The sequence below is a fragment of the Bos grunniens genome, chromosome 1 (assembly GCF_055505025.1).
Source record: "Bos grunniens cultivar Pamir isolate PY7600 chromosome 1, Bosgru_T2T1.0, whole genome shotgun sequence".
NCBI lineage: Eukaryota > Metazoa > Chordata > Mammalia > Artiodactyla > Bovidae > Bos > Bos grunniens.
Window position 1 is genome coordinate 79,910,741 of NC_141165.1, and position 8,004 is coordinate 79,918,744.

The following is an 8,004-nucleotide window of genomic DNA, read 5'->3' on the forward strand; positions in this document are numbered from 1 at the left end:
TCTGTTGTTCCACGTCCAGTTCTAACTATTGCTTCCTGACCCGCATACAAATTTCTCAAAAGGCAGGTAGGTGATCTGGTATTCCCATCTCTTTCAGAATTTTCCACAGTTTATGGTGATCCACACAGTCAAAGGCTTTGGCATAGTCAATAAAGCAGAAATAGATGTTTTTCTGGAACTCTCTTGCTTTTTCCATGATCCAGCGGATGTTGGCAATTTGATCTCTGGTTCCTCTGCCTTTTCTAAAAACCCACTTGAACATCTGGAAGTTCATGATGGTTCATGTATTGCTGAAGCCTGGATTGGAGAATTTGGAGCATTACTTTACTAGTGTGTGAGATGAGTGCAATTGTGCGGCAGTTTGAGCATTCTTTGGTATTGCCTTTCTTTGGGATTGGAATGAAAACGGACCTTTTCCAGTCCTGTGGCCACTGCTGAGTTTTCCAAATTTGCTGGCATATTGAGTGCAGCACTTTCACAGCATCATCTTTCAGGATTTGAAAGAGCTCAACTGGAATTTCATCACCTCCACTAGCTTTGTTTGTAGTGATGCTTTCTAAGACCCACTTGACTTCATATTCCAGGATGTCTGGCTCTAGGTGAGTGATCACACCATCGTTATTATCTTGGTTGTGGAGATCTTTTTTGTACAGTTCTGTGTATTCTTGCCACCTCTTCTTAATATCTTTAGTTTCTGTTAGGTCCATACCATTTCTGTCCTTTATAGAGCCCATCTTTGCACGAAATGTTCCCTTGGTATCTCTAATTTTCTTGAAGAGGTCTCTAGTCTTTCCCATTCTATTGTTTTCCTCTATAACTTTGCATTGATCGCTGAGGAAGGCTTTCTTATCTCTCCTTGCTATTCTTTGGAACTCTGCATTCAGATGCTTATATCTTTCCTTTTCTCCTTTGCTTTTCGCTTCTCTTCTTTTCACAGCTATTTGTAAGGCCTCTCCAGACAGCCATTTTGCTTTTTTGCATTTCTTTTCCATGGGGATGGTCTTGATCCCTGTCTCCTGTACAATGTCACGAACCTCAGTCCATAGTTCATTAGGCACTCTATCTATTAGATCTAATCCCTTAAATCTATTTCTCACTTCCACTGTATAATCATAAGGGATTTGATTTAGGTCATACCTGAATGGTCTAGTGGTTTTCCCTACTTTCTTCAATTTAAGTCTGAATTTGGCAATAAGGAGTTCATGATCTGAGCCACAGTCAGCTCCTGGTCTTGTTTTTGCTGACTATATAGAGCTTCTCCATCTTTGGCTGCAAAGAATATAATCAATCTGATTTCGGTGTTGACCATCTGGTGATGTCCATGTGTAGAGTCTTCTCTTGTGTTGTTGGAAGAGGGTGTTTGCTATAACCAGTGCATTTTCCTGCAAAACTCTATTAGCCTTTGCCCTGCTTCATTCTGTATTCCAAGGCCAAATTTGCCTGTTACTCCAGGTGTTTCTTGACTTCCTACTTTTGCATTCCAGTCCCCTATAATGAAAAGGACATCTTTTTTGGGTGTTAGTTCTAAAAGGTCTTGTAGGTCTTCACTGAACCGTTCAACTTCAACTTCTTCAGCATTACTGGTTGGGGCATAGACTTGGATTACTGTGATATTGAATGGTTCGCCTTGGAAACGAACAGAGATCATTCTGTCATTTTTGAGATTGCATCCAAGTACTGCATTTCAGACTCTTTTGTTGACCATGATGGCTACTCCATTTCTTCTGTGGGATTCCTGCCCGCAGTAGCAGATATAATGGTCGTCTGAGTTAAATTCACCCTTTCCAGTCTGTTTTAGTTCGCTGATTCCTAGAATGTCAACGTTCACTCTTGCCATCTCTTGTTTGACCACTTCCAATTTGCCTTGATTCATGGACTTGACATTCCAGGTTCCTATGCAATATTACTCTTTACAGCATCGGACCTTGCTTCTATTTACCAGTCACATCCACAGCTGGGTATTCTTTTTGCTTTGGCTCCATCCCTTCATTCTTTCTGGAGTTATTTCTCCACTGATCTCCAGTAGCATATTGGGCACCTACCGACCTGGGGAGTTTCTCTTTCAGTGTCCTATCATTTTGCATTTTCATACTGTTCATGGGGTTCTCAAAGCAAGAATACTGAAGTGGTTTGCCATTCCCTTCTCCAGCGGACCACAATCTGTCAGACCTCTCCACAATGACCCGCCTGTCTTGGGTGGCCTCACGGGCATGGCTTAGTTTCATTGAGTTAGACAAGGCTGTGGTCTTAGTGTGATTAGACTGACTAGTTTCTGTGATTATGGTTTCAGTGTGTCTGCCCTCTGATGCCCTCTTGCAGCACCTACCGTCTTACTTGGGTTTCTCTTACCTTGTACGTGGGGTATCTCGTCATGGCTGTTCCAGCAAAGTACAGCCGCTGCTCCTTACCTTGGACAAGGGGTATCTCCTCACCGCCACCCCTCCTGACCTTGAATATGGAATAGCTCCTCTAGGCCCTCCTGTGCCCGCGCAGCCACCACTCCTTGGAGGTAGGGTTCCTCCTCCTGGCCGCCACCCCTGGCCTCAGACACAGGGTAGCTTCTCCTGGCTGCTGCCCTTGGCCTCAGATGCAGGGTAGCTCCTCCCAGCCACCGCCCCTCACCCCTTATTTTAACCAGTCTAAAAACCAGGAGGTGGCTCATGTGGTAAAGAGTCTGCCTGCAATGCAGGAGACCTGGATTCAATCCCTGAGTCAGGAAGATCCATTGGAGAAGGGAATGTCAACCCGCTGCAGCATTCTTGCCTAGAGAATTCCACGGACAGAGAAGCCTGGTGGGCTATAGTCCATGAGGTTACAGAGTCTGACACAACTGAGTGATTCACATTACTCTACTACACTTATATACCTGCTTTGGCACATAAGACACTCACAGATGTAATATGTTATTTGATTGAGGTCAGAATGAGTTTGCTTTGGAACAGGACTAGACTTCAGATATTCCTATTGTCTAATTTAGTGACTTTTCCATGGTGCTCAGCAAGGACTTCCACAGGACTGCAGGCTTGGATGCAGATGGCCCTGACTATATGTGGGAACAGCATTGCAGTTGGTGGGCTCTGGTCTGGGCATGTTCCCCTTTAAATTGTTAAATATCACCTTTTAGTTATATACATCAATTCCACCAATAAAATATCTCCTATTAAAATGGTTTAATGGTTTTATTTTAAATAAGATTGTCTATTTTTTGACTAATATTAGATGTCATGAAAAAAGTTTAACATCTTAGGTTTATAAACAACTTTACAGAATAACATATATAATATACAATATTTATATATATTGTTTCTGTGGTGGCTCAGGTGGTAAAGAATCCACCTGCAAAGTGGGAGACCTGTGCTCAATCCCTGGGTTGGGAAGATCCCTTGGAGGAGGGCATGGCAACCCACTCCAGTATTCTTGCCTGGAGAATCCCCATGGACAGAAGAGCCTGGTGGGCTACAGTCCATGGGGTCGCAAAGATGTCTGAGCTACTAAGCACAATGTTTTTCTATTTATAGATGTAATCACATTATGAATAGATGCATTCCTATAGGTAAGGCTGTTTCAGCTTAAATTAGGGGTACTGAAAGACTCCAATTCTTATTTCTTGAAATTTAAATGTTAGATCCCCTAAAATGAAAGGGTTAAGATAATGGCTGCCAGAAAAAGAAATAGCAGTGAAAATGGTTAATCCTTAATATACTATTAAGGCACTTTGGACTCCGTTGTCATTTATTTCTTGCTTTGAGCAGTTCTAACCATTTATATGGATTGGTATTCATGACTTTATTCTCTTTTAGAGGTCTTCTGAAATGCATAGAAAAAATTTAAGCCTTTTTAAAAAGAAGTTTTAGGTTCATAGCAAAATTGAGTGCAAAGTACAGAGATCCCCTTGGACTCCACAGATTGATGATTTATCAATCTCCCTCACCAGAGTGCTACACCTGTTACAACTGAGGAAACGACGTTGGTACATCATTATCACCTAAAGTCTGTAGTTTACATTAGAGTTCACTTTTGTGTAGTAGTCTATGATGATGTGCCCACAATTATGATATAATAATATGTAGTTTCACTGCCCTAAAAGTCCTCTGTGTTTCACCTATTCATCTCTCCCTCCCCAAAACTCAAAATAGCAACTTTTACTGTCCAGCAGTTTTTTAAAAATTGTCTCCATAATTTTGCCTTTTTAAAAATGTCATGTAGCTAGAATCATACAGTATATAGCCTTTTCCTGGTGGACTTCTTTCACTTAGTAATATACATACATTTAAATTTCCTCCATGTCTTTATGACTTAATAGCTCATTTCATTTTAGCACTGAATAATATTATATAGTCTGGACATACTAGTTTATTTGTTCACTTCCTATTGAAAGACATCTTGGTTGCTTCCAAATGTTGACAAATATGTATGAAGCTGCTAAGGACACCTGAGTGCAAGTTTTCACACGGACATAAGTTTTCAACTCTTTTGGGAAAATACCAAAGAGTGTGATTGCTGAATTGAATGATAAGAATATGCCTAATTTTATGAGAAACTGTCCAATTGTATTCCTAAGTGCTGTCCCTTCTATCAGCAATGAATGACAGTTCCTGTTGTTCCAATCGTCACCAACATTTGGTGTTATTAGTGTCCTGGATTTTGGCCATTCTAAAAGGTATATAGTGGTATCTCAGTGTTTTAATTCATACTTCCTTAATGACCTAAGTGGAGCATCTTTTCATACATTTATTTTTCATTTCTCTGTTGTGAGATGTCTATTAAGGTGTTTGGCTAATTTTCTCATCAGTCTGTTTGTTCTTTTAACTTTGAACTCTTAAGAATTCTGAAACTACTTTTTCAAAAAGAATAAACTGTGTTTAGTGTAATTATTGAAGGGCTTGTTATACCCTTTCATAAGTTTCAAGTGCAGTTGGAATATTAGTTATTTTTTCCATATTTGATACACTGTCCCTTTTTAGCATTCCAGAAATTACTTTATCCTAACTTATCAATTTAATGATCAAAAATGCAATGATTACAGTTTTTAAAAAGGAAAAATGGTGGAATTGTCCGACATGATGCTGTCTAATATGGTATCTAATAGACACATAAAACTACTGAATACTTAAAATGTGGCTATCCAAAACTGAGAAGTGCTATAAATGCAGATGGCATATTAGGTTTCAGAGACTTAGAATAAATAGTAAAGAATATAAAATAGTTCACTGATCATTTTGATATAGATATGTGTTAAAAGATGCTACAGGTTATAAAGTGTACCACTAAAATTAATTTTACCTCTCTTTATTTTGTATGTGCCTACTAGAAAACTTAAATTTATGTAATTATCCAGTTTTCTTGGGCTTCCCAGGTGGTACAGTGGTAAAGAATGTTTGCCAGTTCAGGAGATGCAAGAGACAAGGGTTTGATCCCTGGGTTGGGAAGATTCCTTGGAGTAAGAAATGGCAACCCACTTCAGTATTCTTGCTTAGAAAATTTCACGGACAGAGGAGCCTGGCAGTCCATGGGGTCATAGAGTTGGACACAATTGAGTGACTGAGCATGCACACACCAGTTTTCTTACTGTATCACTCAAAACTGTTGCATCATCTTTCAAGAACATAGAATAATATGAGACATTTATCTTTGTAATCTTCTTTTAGTTTTTTTAATAAGAATTCAAAACTTAAAAAATTTTTCTCCCCATAATGTCAAAGAGCTTAAAATTGAAAGTACGATGTTTCAAAATTATTTAATCAGAAGATGACTAGAAAGAGACAATGCCACTTTGGACTCTAATGATGATAGTGAAATGAATTGTCTAAGTTAAATCTCAGACTGAGTCTTTGTGTAATGAGGTCATAGATAAAGTTTCTCATACAAAAGACACAATGGTTGAGCAATATGGTTCTAAGGATGGAAAAAATATATAGTACTCTTAGTTAATTGTTAAACAGGTGAATTTCATTATGTAAATTTGGGGAACAAGACCCTAACCATTCTATTTTCCTATAAGGACATGTGACAGTATTTAGCTCTAATGATTATGTAACCAAAATTTACCCAATTTGCATCACAAGTGAACAAATACTAAAGGTAGATATGTATCAAAGGTAAATTGGAAGACTCTAGATACTGTAGAAATTTAGCTCGTTGGACTGATCATTCTAATTGGTATTTATGAATATGAAAATAAAAATATTTTGGAGCAAAGAATTGGGAATCCTCTCTTCAACAAAATAATAAGCCATCAAATGTTATAATTTTTTTTAAGTATTGTAAATGATGATGTAAAAACAAGATGAACAATCTCTGATAAGTAATGATAGGATGCATCAAAATGTGGAGTTTTCCAAGTGTATCAGTGGTAAAGAATTCTCCTGTTAATACAGGAGAGGTATGTTTAATCCCTAGGTCAGAAAGATCCTCCTGGAGGAGGAAATGGCTACCCATTCCCGTATTCTTTCCTGGAGAACCCCATGGACAGGGAAGCCTGGAGGGCTACGGTCGATAGTTTCACAGAGTCAGACACAACTGAGCATGCACACATCAGAGATGTATTTGAAATCAGTCCCAGGTGAATAATAGTTCATGAGAGTTAATTGCATTCAGAGGATATTTCTCATTTTGTGTATCAGTTCAGTTCAGTTCAGTCGCTCAGTCGTGTCCGACTCTTTGCAACCCCATGAATTGCAGCATGCCAGGCCTCCCTGTCCATCATCAACTCCTGGAGTTCACTCAAACTCACGTCCATCGAGTCAGTGATGCCATCCAGCCATCTCATCCTCTGTCGTCCCCTTCTCCTCCTGCCCCCAAACCCTTCCAGCATCAGAGTCTTTTCCAGTGAGTCAGCTCTTCACATGAGGTGGCCAAAGTATTGGAGTTTCAGCTTTAGCATCATTCCTTCCAAAGAACACCCAGGACTGATCTGGCTGGTTGTATCTCCTTGCAGTCCAAGGGACTCTCAAGAGTCTTCTCCAACATCACAGTTCAAAAGCATCAATTCTTCGGTGCTCAGCTTTCTTCATAGTCCAACTCCCACATCCATACATGACTACTGGAAAAACCATAGCCTTGACTAGTGTATATATAACCTCAAACATCATAAAAACAAAGAACAAAATTTTAGATTTACTATATTTGAATTCTTATTAGAATTTCTGATGATATTTTCCCTTCTGTACTCTTCTGTATTATATAAAATTAATAAAATATTTTAAAAAGAAACTAGATGCAGATAACAACGGATATTGACTTTTCCCCTGTTACACTATTATTAGAATAACTTAACAACACAGAACACCAAAGACTTACTGTTGATCAAACATGCTTGAATTATCTAAAATTTGCATAGAACTTCTGAGTTCCAGGGACTTTATTTCTGTGTTTTAGTATACCATTGAAAGTTTCTAGAAAGTAACCCAGGGATTCTAGTGGATATGCAAGACACTGCTGGCAACAGAATAAAAGTATGAAATGAAGAGTTGTACGTGTGTGGCAGGATATACACTGGAGCCTTCCTGACTCAGGAATCTTGAGACAGACACCCACAGACTAGCAGGAGACAGTATTCAGTCTCCTTTCAACAATTCTCTTTTCACATTCCACAGTTCTCTTACTAGGTAAATTGAATGCACGATACTTTCAGCCCTGAGTATACATTTCCTAACAGCTTCTTTGTAACTAGGAAGGCCTTAGTGTTTATTATTAGTTTATTATTTTTCTGAACTCGACACTTTTTTTTTTCCAGTGCTTCAGGCTCATTCCAAAAAATGATTATGCAGATGGGTGCATTTTCAGGAAAATACGAAGAAGCAGAGTGAAAAGACCACTGGACTGAAATCTGATGACTGTGGGCCCAGTACTTAATTTTCTGCACCTCAGTATCAGCATCTTAAAATGAGGAGTGTGAGCCTCTAACTTGTTTGTGTTTTAGTAACTTCCTTTAGGAGAGAGCTGAAAGATGGCATAAAACAACTCTGTTAATACTGATATGATTGCTTCCCTGGTGGCTTGGCA